Consider the following 20,248-nt stretch of genomic DNA (forward strand, 5'->3'; position numbering starts at 1 on the left):
GGCTACCGGCCTCAATGCTTTGCCATGCTCCTGGTACAGAACAGCCCCGAGACCCTCTCGACTGGCATCCGTGTGCAGCACATATGGCTTCTGGGGATCGGCAAAAGCCAACACCGGGACCTGGGTCAGTGCCCTTTTCAAAGATCGGAACACCTCTTCACATTGATCATCCCATCTCGAGCCAAAAGGTTCCACCGGGTTCCAGTATCCTCCAGCGTCCTGCCTCTGGTCCCCCGTCCTTTTCTTTCCCACCGGGGGATAGCCACACAACAGCTGAGTCAACGGGTGACACACTTTGGCGTATCCTTTCACAAATCGCCGGTAATACCCACAGAACCCCAAAAATGAGCACAGAGCGCCCACTTTCTGGGGTCTCGGCCAGGTGGTCACGGCCTCTATCTTGGTTGGATCAGTAGCCACTCCCTCTCGCGAAATGATATGGCCAACGTAGCTAACCGACGACTTGCAGAACTGGCATTTGTCCAGGGAAAGCTTCAAACCTTCTTCATTAAGCCAGCCCAACACCTTCAACAGCCTCTCCTCATGTTCCTCCAAAGTCGATCCAAACACTATCAAATCGTCCAGGTACACCAGCACCTCTAACAGATTCATATCCCCCACAGTTCTCTCCATGAGCCTCTGGAAGGTGGCTGGGGCTCCCGATATGCCTTGGGGCATTCGTTCGAACTGAAAGAATCCCAGCGGGCAGATAAAAGCGGTCTTCTCTTTATCGCCCGCACTCATCGGGATCTGGTAATACCCACTTCTTAAATCCAGCACACTGAACCACTTTGCACCGCTCAGGCAGGCCAACGCATCCTCGACTCTTGGGACAGTATATTGATCAGGGACAGTTCGCCGATTCAACGTCCTGTAGTCAACACACATGCACACTCGCCCATTCTTCTTCCGTGCCACCACTATTGGGGACGCATAAGGACTTCGGGACTCAGCTATGATTCCGGCCTCCTTCAACTTGTACAAGTGCTGCCGCACATCCTCAACATCTGCCGGAGCCAGCCACTGGGATCTCTCTCGGAACGGGGTGTCCTCCGTCACCCGGATGGTGTGGCGAGTGCTTTTGGAGCAGCCAACATCAAACTCGCCCCGAGAAAAAACAGCTTCCATCTTCAGCATCTTCTCCACTAGCCTGTGTTTCCACTCCGGCGACACAGGGGAATCCCCAAAGTTAAAGGCTTCAGCGGTCAGCTCCCTTTGATGCTCCGATCCCTCCCCGTTAGGGGTCCTCACTGGTGCGCTAGACATTTCCGTCACTGGGAACAGATGTGCTAGCGGCATTCCCCTCTTAAAGGTGATTTCTCTTGCCGTGGTGTTCCTGACACTTATAGCTATACGCCTCGCATGTACCACCCCTGGTCTCTGCACTTCGGGCCTCACCAGCGCCCCCGCCGGAAATCGTGTCTCCCCTTCAAGATCGTCCGGGGCGTCTACGAACAGGGCTTCGCCCATCGGCACTCCTGGGAATCTGGGGGTCCCCATCACTAGTGCTACCTCCCCGGGTCGGATCACCTTGGGCCTCGCCTGCGTACATCACACCGTCCCTCGTTTACACTCCGGGTCCAGTCCCAGGGAGGCAACCCCTTCTTCGAACACTGCTCGAAACACTGGATGCACCGAGAGGGTCTCCAGAAAGTCTTCCCCTGCTTTCTCCTTACAAGCTCCCAGGAGCCGTCGCACAACGGGGGAATTAGTCCCCACCAGGAGGGCAGCACCACCGGTTTCCACCGGGTCAGGACACACCAACACCAACGTCTCAATAGCTTCGGACACTCCCACATCACCCTCCGAGAACTCCAATCTCACCGATAGGTACCCATCGTACGGGTAGTCACCCTCGCTCACACCCCAAATCTGCAGGGCGTCAAATGGGGTTACGGGCAAATGCTTTAGATATTGGTTGTAGAAAGACCGGTACAATAAGGTCACCTGCGATCCCGTATCCAGAACGGCTTTTGCGTAAACTCCCTCTATTCGTAGACCCACACTGGCACGGGGTCCTACCATCCCATCTGGAATAGAGGCGTGGGCACCCGGTGGTCCCCTGGCTGAACTCTGGGAACGTGTTCCTCCAGAGGCTCCAGTCCGTTCCCTCACTGAGCCTCTCCTAAGCTTCCCGACACCTCCCCCTTCTTAGTCGCAGGGGGGCTTGCCCTCCGCGGGACTCCTTGTCTCTCACAATCCCACCTAAAGTGTCCCTCCTCTCCACAGCTATAGCATACCCTCGGCCGCCCACAGTCCAGCCTGAAATGCCCCTCCTTCCCACAGTTAAAGCACACGCTGCCTGCCGCCCCTCCTCTCCCAGGACGGCTCCCGCTCCCAACCCACTGCACTGGTCACCCCTGAGAGTGGGTACCTCCCCTGTCCCTCCCCTCCAGAGGAGGTTCTCTACCCCCCGGTGGGTTGTCATTCCTCCACCCAGCCACCACTTCCTGTATCGCTGAGGATCGCTCCCGTAGGCCCGCGCCCCTTTTCCGCCCCAACGCTCTCTCTTCCTCCCGCACCTCTCTGATCAGTGGCCCGAACGATGGAGGAGGGCCTTTCCTATAAGCCTGCCGGATAGACCACGCCACCTTGTCCTCCTCCAGAGAGCCACTGAATAACTGACTCATCCTCACACTAGCCACGTCAGGCGCCTTCACTACCCCCCGGCGCCGCAGCCCCGAGAGCATCCCCTCCATCCTAAATATGTACTCGGAGAGCTTTTCCCCTCTCCATTGTTCCAGGCGTTGGAACTCTGCTAAAAGCAGCCAGGATTCCCCTGACAACCCAAATGCTCCCTCCAAAACTTCTATACATTCCTCCACTGAGGCCCCAGACTTTTCAGCTTTCAACTCCTGGACTGTTTTGGCTGCTAAACCCCTCAAACTTCCCACCAATCGCTGCCTCTTCTCCTCCTCCGAGCCTGGCCACTCCTCTAACATCAAGGACGTATGCTCGATCCAGGTCTCATAGTCCACCTCCCTGTCTGGAGTAGGCTTGGCTCCAGAGAACACCCCCAGCTTCAGCCGTGGCCTCTCGGCCACTCCCACCAGGGAGTTAAGTGCGGCTGCCAGCTCGGAGGCTTCCACCCTACCTGGGGGGCGGGGCCTAGTCACAACTTCCTCCTCCCTCCTCCCTTTGCTAGTGCCTGCCACCTCTCTGGGGTTTTCCTCTAGCTCTAGCTCCTCCTCCGATGTCTCCTCCGCCTCATCCTTGGAGAAGGGGTGGAGCCCCCACAGCCCCTCCTCCCCCGGTACACTGACCGTCGCCGGCAGTTCCAACGTCCTGACGTCAGCACTCGTACTAACCAACACCCAGCTAGATAGATAGATAGATAGATAGATAGATACTTTATTCATCCCCATGGGGAAATTCAACATTTTTTCCAATGTCCCATACACTTATTGTAGCAAAACTAATTACATACAATACTTAACTCAGTAAAAATATGATATGCATCTAAAGTCACCCTCTCAAAAAGCATTAATAAATAGCTTTTAAAAAGTTCTTAAATACATTGAATGGTAACTTAAGCTTAGTCCTAACCCCGGCACTTTAACATATCTTAATCCTGGCGGTTGAATTGTAAAGCCGAATGGCATTGGGGAGTATTGATCTCTTCATCCTGTCTGAGGAGCAATGCATCGATAGCAACCTGTCGCTGAAACTGCTTCTCTGTCTCTGGATGGTGCTATGCAGAGGATGTTCAGGGTTTTCCATGATTGACCGTAGCCTACTCAGCACCTTTCGCTCAGCTACCGATGTTATACTCTCCAGTACTTTGCCCACGACAGAGCCCGCCTTCATTACCAGCTTATTAAGACCACACTTATTATTATTACCACACCATCTAGCTACCAATTCTACCTGCCCCATACCCTTCACCAAACGTAACCCCCGCACTACCGCGTCTCCCGAAACTCGAAAATCCACTCCGCTCACTACGCATGCATACTGTACCGGTACACCTTCAAATTCGCACCAGCGAACAATCTTATCCCTGTCCATCTGCGCTCTGCTGCCTGCGCGATTCCACAGCCCCCTGACAATCCAATCCCGGACCAGCACCCCACAAATGTAACACTTACCCAACAGGCTGGTATATGTCTAGGGGAAAAGGAGATCCAGCCACACACCAACCCACCTCCCGCACACGCAGGTGCTGTGAGAATCGAATTTATGCCTCGCGCCCGCCAACAATATCAAACCCACAACAAATACCGGTATGAAATACACTTTAAAGAGTTTACTAAAATTAAAAGAGTATTAGGCAATACAATATATAAATATACAAGAAAAAAAACAAAAGGTGCCAACTTATCAAAGTTCAGTCAGTTTAGTGCACTCGTTGGAGCTCAACCAACGAACCATTCGACTCCTCGGCGCTTGCCCTCCCAACTGCCACGTCTTCCACCTCGGACTCCCCTGTGGTCTTCCGAGCGCACGTCCACCTTCCTCGGCGTCTCCCTCCCTACTCCCTTCACCCCTCCAAGCCCGCGCAACCCCTCCTCCAAGTTCCCCGCCTCACAAAACACAATAACATTCCCCATTGATTAACAAATCAATACAATTACCATATCAGCCATTCTAAAGCGAAACAACGGCGAGAGAAACATTTAACAGACAAAGAAACATTCCTACTCGTAACAAACCAAAGAAGCAATAGATAGATAGATAGATAGATAGATACTTTATTCATCCCCATGGGGAAATTCAACTTTTTTCCAATGTCCCATACACTGTAGAAACGAATCGGCATTGTTTTAGTTATTTATTATTATTATTATTATTATTATTATTATTATTATTATTATTTTAATATCACTTAATGTTCTTTTTTTACAATTTCTTAGTAATTTCTTCCTCAGAACTTTAACAGTCCTTTGGTTCTTTTATTTTTCTCTTTCATGAATGCCATGTTCTTTGGAAGCTTGTTTAAACCAAGTTAATGGTCTTTTAGGCTTCCTCCAGGTGAATAGGAGTTCACTTTTTGAATAATAAGAATTATATATCACCACAGTGGGCATCAGGATTTTAGAGGTGATTAGGTAGGTCATGGCCAAATAAAGGCTGGGAACCACTGATCTGAGGTGAGGAACTTGCCTAAGTGAAGAGCTCCCCCCACCGGACACCACTGCTCACCTCGCCAAGGGGCCGTCTCCACCTCCAGCGGACGGCAGCAGATCTGGCTGTGCAATGCCCGGTCCCAAACACGGAAGAATCAGAAACGGAACGAAGTGGAGTAAAGGCGCTGCTCCCCTGCCTCAGAACGGAGAAACCAGACGGGACGACGGACACTACACACAACCTGCCGCTCTCCCGCGGCCGGCACCCGGCCCCCGCCCCGCCCCCACACCGCATGCGCACTGACGGAACCCGGCGGTTCCCGCCCCGGTGACGTCACGGGCGGGGGAAAGGACGTCACCCGCTCGGGTTTCCCGCGTGCGCGGGTTTTTCCCTGTCCGTCAGCTGCAAGTTTTCAGCTGACGGAGCAAGCAAGTCCAAGTATTTATGGCGATCACAAACTTGCAACGGAGAGGATATTTCCTTGTAGTAGGTTGTGTAAGCTCAGCAGGCACAGCCTCAGAATAAGACCGCAAGATGTTGGGGCACAATTAGTCCATTTGGCCCATCGAGTCTGCTCCGCATTTCATCAGGGCTGATCCAGTTTTCCTCTCAGCCCCAATTTCCTGCCTACTTCCCCCCTCCCCATATCCCTTCATGCCCTGACCAATCAAGAACATATTAAACCCTACCTTAAACATACATAAAGTCTTGGCTTTCACAGTTTCCTGTGGCATAGAATTGCACAGGTTCAGCACTCTCTGGCTAAAGAAATTATTCCTCATCTCCGTTCTAAAGGGACACCCCTCTTCTGAGGCTGTGTCCTCTGGTCTTAGACTCTCCCACCATGGGAAACATGGTCTCTTATCAAGGCCTTCCACCTTTTGATAGGTTTCAATGAGGTCACCCCTCATACATTCTCCAGTGAGCACAGGCTTAGAGCCATCAAATGCTCTTCACGTGACAAGCCATTCAATCCTGGAATTATTTTTGTGAACCTCCTTTGAACCTTCTCCAGTGTCAGCACATCCTTTCTAAGATAAAGGGCCCGTACCTGCTCATAATACTCCAAATAAGATACCACTGGTGCTTCATAAAAGTTTCAACACTATATCCTTACTTTTATATGAAAAGCTTGAAATGAATAACATCACACTTGCCTTCCTCACTACCGACTCAGCTTGCAAATTAACCTTTGAAGAATCTTGCACAGACTCTCAAGTCCCTTTGCGGCTCAGTTTATTTTTTGTGTTTTCTGTCCTTTTAGAAACTAGTCTGCCTTTCATTACTTCTAGCAAAGTACATGAACATAAACTTACAGACTCTGCATTCCACCTGCCGTTACTTTGGCCATTTTCCTAATCTGTCTAAGTCCTTTTGGAGCCTCTTCCTCAAAACTGCCTGCACCTCCAACTTTTCAACAAAGCCATCGATTCCATCATCTAAATCATTGATACACAACATTAAAAAAAAGCAGTCCCAACACAGACTCCTGTGGAACACCACAAGTCACCGGCAGCCAGCCAGAAAAGGCTCCCTTAACTCCCACGTGTTGCCTCCTGCCAATCAGCCACTGCTTCATCCATGCTAAAATCTTTTCTGCAATACCGTGGGCTCGTAGCCTGTTAAGCAGCCTCATGTATGGCACCTTGTCAAAGGCCTTCTGAAAATCCAAGTACATGACATCAACCAATTCTCCTTTGTCCATCCTGCTTGTTATTTCTTCAAAGAATTCCAATAGATTTGTCAGGAAAGAATTTCCTTTGAGGAAACCATGCTGACTATAGCCTGTTTTATCATGTGCCTCGAGTGTCCTGAGACCTCATCCTTAATAATCGACTCCAACACCTTCCCAATCAAAAATCTAGTGATTTTTGAAAGACCATTACTAATGCCTCCACAATCTCTTCAGTCACCTCTTTCAGAATTCTAGGGTGTACATCATCTGGTTCAGTTGACTTATCTACCTTCAGACTTTTCAGTTTCCCAAGAACCTTCTCTCGACATGGTAAATTAACACACTTCATGCCCCCCTGACACCTGGAATTTCCACCATACTGCTAGTGTCTTTCACAGTGAAGAATGATGCAAAATACTTACTCAGTTCATCCTCTGTTTCATTGCCCCCCCCCCCTTACTACCTCTCCAGCATCATTTTCCAGGAGTCTGATATCAATTCATAAACAAGAGAAAATCTGCAGATGCTGGAAATCCAAGCAACCCACACAAAATGCTGGAGGAACTCAGCAGGCCAGGCCATATCTATGGAAAAAAGTACAGTCGATTTTTTGGGCCAAGACTGGAGAAAAAAAGATGTGTAGATTTAAAAGGTGGTGGAGGGGAGAGAGAAACACAAGGTAATAGGTGAGACTGGGAGGGGGAGGGATGAAGTAAAGAGCTGGAAATTTGAAAGACATACAGGGCTGGAGAAGGGAGAGACCAATTGGAGAGAATGGAAAGCCATGGAAGAAAGAAAAGGGGGGAGGAGGACAAGAGGGAGGCAATAGGCAGGCAAGGGGATAAGGTGGTAGAGGGAAAGGGGGATGGGGAATGGTGTAGGAGAAGGGGTGGCATTACCGGAAGTTCAAGATATCGCTGTTCATGCCATCAGGTTGAAGGCTGCCCAGACAGAATACAAGGTGTTGCTCCTCCAACCTAAGTCCATGATCCAAAAATCTAATGCCTTCCTTCCCACAAAAACTCCTTAACCATGTATTAAACTGTATAATCTTCGTAGTTCTTGCCTTACTAGCACATGGCATAGGTAACAATCCTGAGGTCACAACCCTTAAAGTCCCGCCCTTTAACTTAGCACTTAACTCCCTGAATTCCTCACGTAGAACCTCGTCACTCATCCTACCCATGTCACTGATATCTACATAGACCTCGGCTTCTAGCTGTTCAACCCCCCACTTAAGAATGCTGAGGACTTGATCCGAGATATCCCGGACCATGGCAACTGGGAAGTAACATATCATCCGGATATCTTGTTCTCACCCACAGACTTCCTGTCCATTCCTGTAACTAAAGAATCCCCTATCACCACAGCATGCATCTTCCCTCCACTTTACTTCTGAGTCAGAGGTGGACTCAGTGCCAGATACCTGACCACTGACTCACCTCTGTTATGTCATGTCCTCCCCTTCTCCCACCGACAGTATCCAAAGTAATATACCTGTTGTTGAGGGGGATGACCACAGGGGTACTCTGCACTGTCTCCTTAACCCCCTTCCCCTTCCTGTGTCCTGCTCTGAAATCAATGTATCTAGCTTCCCATATAGCCCTCCATTTTTCTTTCATCTATGTGCCTAAGACTCTCTTAAAATGTCCCTAACGTATCTGCCTCCACCACCACCCCGGCTGTCCTTTCCATGTACCCCTCACTCTCTGTGTGAACACCTACCTCTGACACCCTCTCCATGCCTTCTTCCAATCATCTTAAAATTATGCCCTTTCGTTTTAGCCATTTCTGCCTTGGGAAAATGGCTCTGACTGTCTACTCTATCTATGCCTCCTATCATCTTGTACACTTCCATCAAATACTGTACTGTGCCTAACAAGCCTGATAGAGTTCTTTGAGGGGCTGACCAGGCATATAGATGAGGGTAGTGCAGTGGATGTGATCTACATGGATTTTAGTAAGGCATTTGACAAGGTTCCACACGGTAGGCTTATTCAGAAAGTCAGAAGGCATGGGATCCAGGGAAGTTTGGCCAGGTGGATTCAGAATTGGCTTGCCTGCAGAAGGTAGAGGGTCATGGTGGAGCGAGTACATTCAGATTGGAGGGTTGTGACTAGTGGTGTCCCACAAGGATCTGTTCTGGGACCTTAACTTTTTTGTGATTTTTATTAACGACCTGGATGTGGGTGTAGAACAGTGGGTTGGCAAGTTTGCAGACGACACAAAGGTTGGTGGTGTTGCAGATAGTGTAGAGGATTGTCGAAGATTGCAGAGATGCAGAAGTGGGCTGAGAAGTGGCAGATGGAGTTCAACCTGGAGAAGTGTGAGGTGGTACACTTTGGAAGGACAAACTCCAAGACAGAATACAAAGTAAATGGCAGGATACTTGGTAGTGTGGAGGAGCAGAGGGATCTGGGGGTACATGTCCATAGATCCCTGAAAGTTTCCTCACAGGTAGATAGGGTAGTTAAGAAAGCTTACGGGGTGTTAGCTTTCATAAGTCGAGGGATAGAGTTTAAGAGACGCAATGTAATGATGCAGCTCTATAAAACTCTAGTTAGGCCACACTTGGAGTATTGTGTCCAGTTCTGGTCACCTCACTATAGGAAGGATGTGGAAGCATTGGAAAGGGTACAGAGGAGATTTACCAGGATGCTGCCTGGTTTAGAGAGTATGGATTATGATCAGAGATCAAGAGAGCTAGGTCTTTACTCTTTGGAGAGAAGGAGGATGAGAGGAGACATGATAGAGGTGTACAAGATATTAAGAGGAATAGACAGAGTGGACAGCCAGTGCCTCTTCCCCAGGGCACCACTGGTCAGTACAAGAGGACATGGCTTTAAGGTAAGGGCTGGGAAGTTCAAGGGGGATATTAGAGGAAGGTTTTTCACTCAGAGAGTGGTTGGTGCGTGGAATGCACTGCCTGAGTCAGTGGTGGAGGCAGACACACTAGTGAAGTTTAAGAGACTACTAGACAGGTATATGGAGGAATTTAAGGTGGGGGAGTTATATGGGAGGCAGGGTTTGAGGGTCGGCACAACATTGCAGACCAAAGGGCCTGTAATGAGCTGTACTATCCTATGTTGTATGTTCTAAATCACCTCTCATCCTCCTTTGCTCCAAAGAGAAAAGCCCTCACTGGCTCAACCTATGCTCTCTAATCCAGGTAGCACCCTCCTCTGCAGCTTCTCTAAAGCTTCTACATCCTTCCCATCATGAGGTAACGAGAACTGAACTCTTTTGCTCTTTTTCTCCTGTAGCTTCTAAAACATGGAATAACACAGCACTCTCTCTTTTTCCCTGGAGTTACTTTGCAGAGTGAGTGATGCTGACATCTTTAAGACTTGACAAAATTGAAGATAAGCTCTCAATGTGCTTCAGGGGTTCTCTGTGGCTCCAGCAAAAATGAATGTGTAACACCGATTAATGCTGCCAAAATTTAGTGCTTATTCCCTGACAGCTGGTTGGTGTTTGGAGACTCATTACTTGACATGCTTGACACCAAAATGTCTTGAAGGTTATTTAATAATGCTCAGTGACATTTCCAGTGGAAATAAGCTGTTTAGCAATCCTCAGGATAGTTGTTCCTTAATCAAATCCTTTCCCAAGATGCTGGCTTGTTTTAAGCATTTGCTGTACTGGTGGTACAGCTTAAGATCAGTTTAGCCAACTTTTATTTTTTTCTGGCAACTAAACAATTTGGGGGAAAAACATCTCTAAGCCCTACTAATGTCTTTCCACTTTAAATATTTAATATTTTTCTTTTTTTCTAGGTGTGAAGTGAACTTTAAAAAGTAAAAGTTAAGTGGAAAATAATACTAGTGTTACACATATACCAAGCTGAGCCATCTCCAGCAAAAGAGCTTAGCTACCTCTCCCTGATATCCAAATGTATTACTATTGCTTATTCTCCTACCATCAACTTACTGGGGATCACCATTGACCAGAAACCCAGCAGGACCAGCCAGAATCAGGTTTAACATCACTGACATATGTCGCCAAATTTATTAACTTTGCAGCAGCTGTAGTACAATGCAATACATAATAACAGAGAGAAAAAGAAACTGAATTACAATAAGCATATATAAGTATTATATATTTAAATATAAAATAGTTAAATTAAATAAGCAGTGCAGAAATAGAAAATAAATAGATCATAGTGAGGTAGTGTCCATGGGTTCAATGTCCATTCAGAGATTGTATGGCAGAGGGGAAGAAGCTGTTCCTGAATCACTGAGTGTACGTATTCAGGCTTCTGTACTTCCTTTTTGATGGTAACAATGAGAAGAGGGCATGTCCTAGGTTTCAAAGTTTCAAAGCTACAATTTAATGTCGGAGAAATGTATAGGATATACATCCCGAAATGCTTTTTCTTCGCAACCCTCCATGAAAACAGAGGAGTGCTCCAAAGAATGAACGTCAAATGTTAGAACTCCATATTTCCCCCTCCCAGCTCCCTCCTCCCGTGCGTAAATAGCAGAAAGCAACAATTCCCCCTCCCCCCATCGGCAAATAAAAGTATCGGCACCCGCCGCTTAGCACTCAAGCGTGAACAAAGCAACAGCAAAGACACAGACTTGCAGTTACCCCAAAGACTTCGCATTTCACCCGGTACAGTATTCGACATACCCCAGGTTCTCCATTTTTCCCAGTGAGCAAGGAGATATAACAAACATCTCGCTGGTTTACGATGTTAAAAGTCCGTCACGTCACTTTTTTGAGCTCTGTGCCCAAAGATCTGGGGACACAACCGCAGATATTCCAACTCTCTTGATGACATGCAGGTTTCCTGTTGTGACACTGACCCTCAATCCACCCGTCTCCACAGCCCTGAGATCCTAGGCTTCCAAATCCAAGCCAGACTGTTAAGTCAAACCCTTGGCGTGGCGAACACTAACGGCCAGATATGAAACCCCAAGAGCGTGTCCCACTCCCACAAAGAAGTATAGTCAGTGTGTAACTCCACATCAAGGTCTTCAAAAGTACTCTGAAAGGGAAAAATAAGGATATTAAAGATGGAAATAGAGCTGTTTCCAGTGGGGGTCCTTAATGATGGACGCCACCTTTCTGAGGCTCCATTCCTTAAAACTGAGCTGGATACTACAGAGGCTAGTGCCCATGATGGTCCTAGCTAAATTCACAGCTCTCTGCAGCTTAGTTCAATACTGTGCAATAGCTGCTGCCCTCCCCATACAAGATGGTTAGAGTGCTCTCCACGGTACATCTGTAGAACTCTGATGCTCCAGTTTCCTTCCACATTCCAAAAACATACTGGCTATGGTTAGTAAGTTGTGGACATGCTACATTGGCACCAGAAGTGTGGCAACACTTGTGGGCTGCTCCAGCACAAACCTCAAACTGTGTTGCTTGTTGATGCAAAAGCAACACATTTTACTATATATTTTGATGTACATGTGACAAATAAAGCTAATCTTTAATCATTATCTTTGAATTCCACAGTATCATTTATAACTATTTGAAAAGGCAGAGATGTTTAATGGAGTAAAGTGCATTATATTGGTGTGGAAGCTCAGAATGCTGTTTGAGGATCATTCATGTGAAGAGGAAAGTTTGAAATTTCCTGAGAACCTTGCCACTTTCACTTTGAAACTGCCATGACATTGAATTCTTCATGAAATTCTCCACGGACACAGAAAATTATCTTCCTTGGAAAATCAGGTGCTAACATTAGACAACATTTACTTGGCAGTAGATCAGCAACTGCATTTTTATCAGTGGAGATTTGAAGTAGGTTTCAATATAACTTTGTAAGTGCAGGAGACATGAACAGGCATTTGAAATACTTAGACAATTTTGACAGCAGCAAAGTCTCGGGGTATAGCTTAACTGGCTGTCAAAGTTGTTTCAGACCTTGTTGATGAAGGATCAGGTACAGAATAAAAGGAAGCAGACATCAATCTCCGATTGAAGAGAGCAGCAAACATAATCAAGCCCAAAGATGTAATCCAAGAGCATTTCACATTTGTTGTTCTCTTAATCAGAGATTGATCTCTGCCACCTTTAGTGGGTTAATGTAGGTTAGTGGGTTAATTGGTCACATGGGTATAATTCGACAGTGTGAACTTGGTGGGCAAGAAAGTTTATTAAGGCACAGGGTGTAGATTAGGGAGTAGAGGATGGAGCCTTGCAGGGCACCAGTGTTTAGAATAATCGTGGCACAAGATGTTGCTGCCTATTGCTACTGATTGCAGTCTGTTGGTCAGGAAATCAAGCATCCAATTGCAAAGGAAGGCATTAGTTTCCAGGGTCCAAAGTTTGGTGAAGGGTATGTTGGGAGAAAGAAGAAGCCCTGTGTATAGAGTGGAAAGCGTATACTGACTTGCAAAGTTTTCACCCCCCCCCCCCCAGTCCTTCAGGCACCTCTTTCACCAAATGCAGAAGCTCTTCAGTCATAGAGTCATAGAACACTACAGCACAGAAACAGGTCCTTCACCCATCCATTCAGTGGTGAATCATTAATTTGCCTAGCCCCATCAACCTGCACCTGGACCATAGCCTTATGTATCCCTCCCATTTTTGTAACTATACAAATTTATTTTAAATGTCTAAATCAACTCTGCATCCACCTCTTATGCTGGCAGCTTGTTCCACACTCTCATCAGTGAAGAAGTTCTCCTCATGTTCCCATAGAACATTTCATCTTTCACCTTTAATCCATGACCTCTATTTCTAGTCTCACCAATTCTACTTTCCATTTTCTATTTCCATTCCTATTCTGGCTTGTCAAGGCCATAGCCTTCTTTACTGGGGAAATGAAGCCACACTCAGGTTGGAGGAGCAACATCTTATATTCCGTCTGGGTAGTCTCCAACCTAATGGCATGAACATTGATTTTTTTGAACTTCTGCTAATTGCCCTGCATCTCTTTCTCCAATCAACTTCTTAGCTTTTTACTTCACCCCATCTCCTTCTCTTTCCCCATTCCACATTACTGTTGCCCTCTCACACCTCATCTCACCTGACCTCCCTCTGGTGCTTCTCCCCTTCCCTTTCTTCCATGGTCTTCTGTCCTCTCCTATAGATTTCTCCTTCCCCAGCCCTTTAGCTCTTTTACCAATCAACTTCTCAGCTCTTTATTTCACACCCCCCCCTCCCAGTTTCACCTATCACCTGCCACCTTGTACTTCTTCCTCCCCTCTCCCCACCTTCTTATTCAGACTTCTCCTCTTCCTTTCCAGTTCTGATGAATGGTCGCTGCCCAAAACATCAACTGTTTACTCTTTTCCCTAGATGCTGCCTGGCCTGCTGAGTTCCTTCAGCATTTTGTATGTGTTGCTCAGTGGAAAAAAAGTCTGATTGCATTTACCCAATCTATACTCCTCATAATTTTGTATATGTCTATCAAATCTCATCTCAATCCTTCCACATTCTAGAGCATAAAGTCCTAATCCATTCAACCTTTCCCTAAAATTCAGGTCCTCAGGTCCGGGCAACATCCCTATAAATATTCTCTGCACTCTTTCAATCTTATTTACATCTTTCTTGTCAGTAAGTGACCAAAACAGCACACAAAGCTCCAGATTAATCCTCACCAATGTCTTATACAAATTCCACATAACATCTCAACTCATGTACTCAATACATGATTATGAAGGCCTATGTGCCAAAGCCTTCTTTATGAATATATCTACCTGTGATGCCACTTCCAAAGAATTGTGGATCTGTATTCCCAGGTCCCTGGGTTCTTCAACACTCCTCAGTGCCCCACTGCTCACCATGTAAGACCCACCCTGGTTGGTCCTCTGGAGAAGGGGGAATCTAATTTGAGAAGCCAGAAGGCCATGGAAGAAAGTAAAGGGAAGGAGCACCATAGAGAGGCGATGGGCAAGCAAGGAGATAAGGTGAGAGAAGGAAAAGGGAATGGGGAATGAAGTGGGGGGTGGCCATTACCAGAAGTTAGATAATTTGTTGTTCATGCCATCAGGTTGGTGGCTACCAAGACAAAATATAACTCCTGCAACCTGAGTGTGGCCTCATCATGGCAGTGGAGGAGCCCATGGATTCAAATATTGGAATGGGAATGGGAAGTGGAATTAAAATGTGTGGTCACTGGGAGATCCCGCTTTTTCTGGTGGACAGAATGTAGGTGCTCAACAAAGTGATCTTCTAATCTATGTTGGGTCTCACCAATATACATGAGGCCACACCAAGAGCACTGCACGTAGTAGATGACCCCAACAAACTCACAGGTGAAGTGTCACCCCATCTGGAAGGACTGTTTGGGGTCCTGAATGGTAGTGAGGAGTAGGTGTAGTGGCAGGTATAACACTTGTTCCACTTGCAAGAATAAGTGCCAGAGGGAAGATCAGTTTGGGAGTGATGAATGGGCAAGGGAGTCACATAGGGAGCAATCCGTATGGAAAGCAAAAAGTGGGCGGGGAGTGGTGAAGGCAAAGATGTGTTTGGTGGTGGGATCCCCCGTTGGAGATGATGGAAGTTGCAAAGAATTACATGCTGGATGCGGAGGCTGGTGAGGTGATGGATGAGGTCAAGAGGAACCCTATCCCTGGTGGGGTGGCAGGAGGATAGGGTAAGGCCAGATACACACAAAATGGAAGAGATGTAATTTTGGGCATCATTGATGGTGGAGGAAGGGAAGCCATTTTCTTTGAAGAAGGAGGACATCTGTGTTTCTCCCACCCCTCCTCTGACCTTCTAACTCTTACACCTCATCTTTTCTCTCCAGTCCTGCTGAGGGGACGCAGCCTGGGTCCATAGATTGTGCTGACCTGCTGAATTCCTCCAGCATTTTGTGTGTGTTGTTTGGATTTCCAACATCTGCAGATTTTCTCGTGTTTGTGACAGTGAAAGATGTGCTGAATTTAAAGTGAAAGTAAAGTGGTGTTGGCTTCAGTCGAGAAAATTGATGAATTAGATAGCGCGAATGAAGGCTTAGAGTTGTATAGCAAGAGGGCTGAACTGTACTGTAACACGAGCAACGAGGAGGAGCAAAAGAAAGCCCCTACACTTCTTAGTTAATACGTGCAAGGATGTAAAGTCTCTTATGCAGCCTAGTATCCCCTGAAAAGCCAATGAGCAAGACATTTGACAAAATTGTTACAATTTTACAAAATCATTTGAGCCCTAAACCACGGGTAATAGCTGAGATATTTAGATTTTACAAAAGAAACCGGTCAAAAGATGAAAGCATTTCTGAATACATTGCAGAACTACACAAACTTTCTCAGTACTTTCTGATGCATTAAGGGACAGGCTTATATGCGGCATGTATGGTCAAAGCACTCAAAAGAGGCTACTGCCCGAAAGAGACCTAATCTTAGAACGGACAATGACCATTGCTGTCTCTGTCGACACAGCAGCAAAGGAGGCAGCAGAACTACTGAAAAGGAGGTTAGAATGTGAAATGCACAAAATGTTCTTGAATGGTGCAAAAAGCCAAAAATATTTTCATTTTTTAGAATCTTTTTATTGGTCCATAATCTTCTACAGCTATAAAATGATACAAAACTTCAACAGATTAATATGCATACAATTAATAAAGCTGAAGAAAAAAGCTGATCGTAATATATAAAAAATGGAAAAAAAATTATATATAGGAAAAAGAAGGGGGAAAAAACCCTGTCTACCTAGGGCAGGGGTGTCAAACTCATTTTAGGTCACGGGCCGGATTGAGCAATGCAGCTTCATGCGGGCCGGATCAGTCAGACGCGTGCGAACGCAGTTTTCGTTGCCTCCGTTTTTTCAGCCTGCTGTCATGTGTCTCAGTCTCTGCTATAACTACAAAGTGTTTCACTTTACAAATTCCGTTTCTTATGAAGAAGACTGCCGAGCAAGACTGCCGAATAAACACTAAAAACCCTGAAAACCTGGTACCTGAATAAACTCAGCATTAGCCATATCATACGCCATAGGTGCTTCAATTACTGGGGCCAGCTTTAATAGTAATTAGATATTATCTCGCGGGCCAAAGATAATTCCACCGCGGGCCGGATTTGGCCCGCGGGCCTTGAGTTTGACATATATGACCTGGGGGGAAAAAAACCCACTAACTACAAAAAAAGGGGAAAAAAACATTAGGAATCAACCCCCTGGAGCAATACATTTGACCATCATCTAAATATTTAAAAAAGAGTCATCAACCGCCATTTCATATTTATTTAAAAAATAAAATTGGAAGGAAACAATATAGCATAATTCAAATTAAATGATATTATTTGACAAAAGAACCCCATCTTCTCTCAAAATCAAATCAAGGATCAAAAGTTCTACTTCTAATTTTTTCCAAACTGAGACATAACATTATTAGAGAAAACCATGCAATTAATGTAGGGGAAGAAATATCTTTCCATTTTAATAAAATAGCCCTTCTTGCCAGTAGTGTAACAAATGCAATTACATGTTGATCTGAAGATGAAACGCCCTGAATATTATGCGGAACTATTTCAAATAGAACAGTCAATCTATTAGGTTGTAAATTAATTTTCAGAGCTTTAGAAATTGTAGAAAATAAAGATTTCCAAAACAAATTTAATGAAAAACATGATCAGAACATATGTGACAAAGTAGCTACTTCAGTTTTATATCTATCACAGTAGTTGTCTATACTAGGAAATATTTTAGATAGTCTCTCTTTTATTAAATAATAACGGTGAACAATTTTAAATTGAATTAAACAATGGTTGGCACATACAGAAGAAGAATTCATGTTTTTCAAAACTTGAAGCCAATCTTCATTAACTAAGTTCATATTAAGTTCTCTCTCCCAATCTTGTTTAATCTTTAGGTTCTCTTTTTGTAACAAAAATAAATTATAAATTCTGCTAATGGAACCTTTCAGTAAGGGATTCAATTTCAAAATGGTATCCAACAAATCAGATTCTTGTAAATATGGAAACTTAGGTAAATATTGTAAAAAATGTCTAACCTGAAAATATTTCACAAAATGTGTATGAGTGAGAGAATATTTGTTAATTAACTCTTCAAAGGTCATCAATCAACCATCACAAAATAAATCTGTAAAAGAATGGATCCCTTTATTTTTCCATAGGAGAAAAATTGGGTCAGTTGTTGAAGGTTTAAATGAAAAGTTTCAATATAAAAAACTAGACAACTTAAAATGTTTAAAATTTTAAAAATTACAAAACTGAACCCAAATCCATAAGGATTGTTTAATAACTGTGTAAAGATTTAAATTTGGAATTTTAGAGAGCTGTAAAGGTAATGGAGCTCCTAAAATTGAAGTTAAATGAAATTGTTTAACAGCTTTTAGTTCCTAATCAACCCATAATGGTTTTTGGTTCTTATCGAACCAATATAACCAAAAACATAATTGTCTGATATTCACAGCCCAATATTACAGTCTTAAATTTGGAAGTTCAAGTCCACCATCTTTTTTAGAGTTTTGTAAATGATACTTATTAATTCTTGGTCTATTATTGTTCCAAATAAAGGAAGAAATAAGAGAGTCAATTTGATCAAAAAAAATTTTTGTTAAAAAGATAGGTATATTTTGGAAAATATATAAAAATCTAGGTAAAACCATCATTTTTACAGCATGAATACGACCTATTAAAGAAAGAGTAAGTGGATTCCATCTAGAAAATAGTTGTTTCATGGAGTCCATTAAAGGAACTATATTCGCTTTATAGAGATCTTCATATTTTTTAGTAATTATAATACCTAAATATCTAAATGTATTAACAATTCTAAAAGGAATATCATTATATGTACTAACAGGGACATTTAATGGAAACAATTCACTTTTATTCAAGTTAAGTTTATATCCTGAAAATTTACCAAAATCTTTAAGTGTTTCCAAAAGTTTAAGAATTGATTCCTTAGGATTTGAAATAAAAACCAAAAGATCATCTGCATAAAGAGAAATCTTATGTATGGTTCCATTCATAGAGATACCATGAATATTTTTAGCTTCACATAATGTTATAGCTAACAGCTCCAATACAAGATTAAATAATAAAGGGCTTATTGGACATCCCTGTCAGGGTCCGATCCGGAACCGCGTTCCGGGTTTTGATCCGGTCCGGGGGCTCCGGACTCCGGGTCCTGCTGTTGTCCCTCCCGTCACCCATGATCTAGTTAGGACCCTCCTGGTTCAAGGAGACACACCTGTAACTCATTGAGCTGCAGGTGCTTATAAGGGGCCTTGGGGCTGGGACCAGAGGGGTGGTCGTTTTGTTCTTTTTCCCCGCCGGCTCCGAACTCATCTCTGCCTTCTGTTATCCCATCCGGGCTCAGACCTATTCTTCAGCATGCTTCTCTGCCCGTACCAGTACTGCCAGTTTGGTCTGCTCTCCCACCTTTCTTCCCATACGCTGGTCTCGCTTCTCCGCTCGGTTTTGTGTTTTGCGCGGTCGTGCTGTCTGCCGGCCGTTTCCGAATGTTCCCGTTGTCATGGCTGTTGTGTTGGTCGACCTGAACCTATGCCCGTTCCTACCCCTTGCCCCTGTCAGGCACGACTGGCCAACCTGCCTCGTCCCAGCAGTGGTTCAGCCTGTTCCTATCCCTTGCCTCCGTTGGGCGGTTCCGGCCAACCCGCCTTCGCCCGGCAGGGGTTCTGCCCCCTCCTTCTCTTCCACCTGAACTCTGGGATAGTGCCCGCACCCGCCTAGGGGTCCGCATCGTGCCCAGGCCTCCAGTGTTTCCACCTGGGTGGCGCCCCTACCCGGGATACATGCGGCCCGCCCAGGGAGGGCTCTCCGCTAGCCTATCACCACCTAGACCTGTCTGTCTACCTGTCTGCCTGAACCTCGAGGACCTGCCTGCCTGAACCTCAGGGACCTGTCTACCTGCCTGCCTGAACCCGGGGACCTGTCTACCTGCCTGCCTGAACCCGGGGACCTGTCTACCTGCCTGCCTGAACCTTGAGGACCTGTCTGCCTGAACCCGGCGACCTGTCTACCTGCCTGCCTGAACCCGGGGACCTGTCTACCTGTCTGCCTGAACCTCGGGGACCTGTCTACCTGTCTGCCTGAACCCAGGGACCTGTCTACCTGCCTGCCTGAACCTTGAGGACCTGTCTGCCTGAACCCGGCGACCAGTCTACCTGCCTGCCTGAACCCGGCGACCTGTCTACCTGCCTGCCTGAACCTTGAGGACCTGTCTGCCTGAACCCGGGGACCTGTCTACCTGCCTGCCTGAACCCGGGGACCTGTCTACCTGTCTGCCTGAACCCGGGGACCTGTCTACCTGCCTGCCTGAACCCGGGGACCTGTCTACCTGCCTGCCTGAACCCGGGGACCTGTCTACCTGTCTGCCTGAACCTCGGGGACCTGTCTACCTGCCTGCCTGAACCCAGGGACCTGTCTACCTGCCTGCCTGAACCTTGAGGACCTGTCTGCCTGAACCCGGCGACCAGTCTACCTGCCTGCCTGAACCCGGCGACCTGTCTACCTGCCTGCCTGAACCTTGAGGACCTGTCTACCTGTCTGCCTGAACCCGGCGACCTGTCTACCTTCCTGCCTGAACCTCGGGGACCTGTCTACCTGTCTGCCTGAACCCAGG

General features: G+C 46.0%; 1 protein-coding gene across 2 annotated transcripts in view; it reads right to left on the minus strand.

The window, feature by feature from the left end:
• amacr (alpha-methylacyl-CoA racemase) overlaps positions 1-5,344 on the minus strand; it is a 76,414-nt gene extending 71,070 nt beyond the window's left edge. The window contains exon 1 of one of the 2 annotated variants that reach the window (XM_073064186.1): positions 5,143-5,344. The gene's annotated coding sequence lies outside the window, so the exon portion shown is untranslated. Of the gene's footprint in view, positions 1-4,317; positions 4,420-5,142 lie in introns of those variants that run through there. The other variant, XM_073064187.1, reaches the window with a different exon arrangement.
• Between the last annotated feature and the right edge of the window lie 14,904 nt (positions 5,345-20,248).

Source organism: Hemitrygon akajei, chromosome 13 (assembly GCF_048418815.1).
Source record: "Hemitrygon akajei chromosome 13, sHemAka1.3, whole genome shotgun sequence".
NCBI lineage: Eukaryota > Metazoa > Chordata > Chondrichthyes > Myliobatiformes > Dasyatidae > Hemitrygon > Hemitrygon akajei.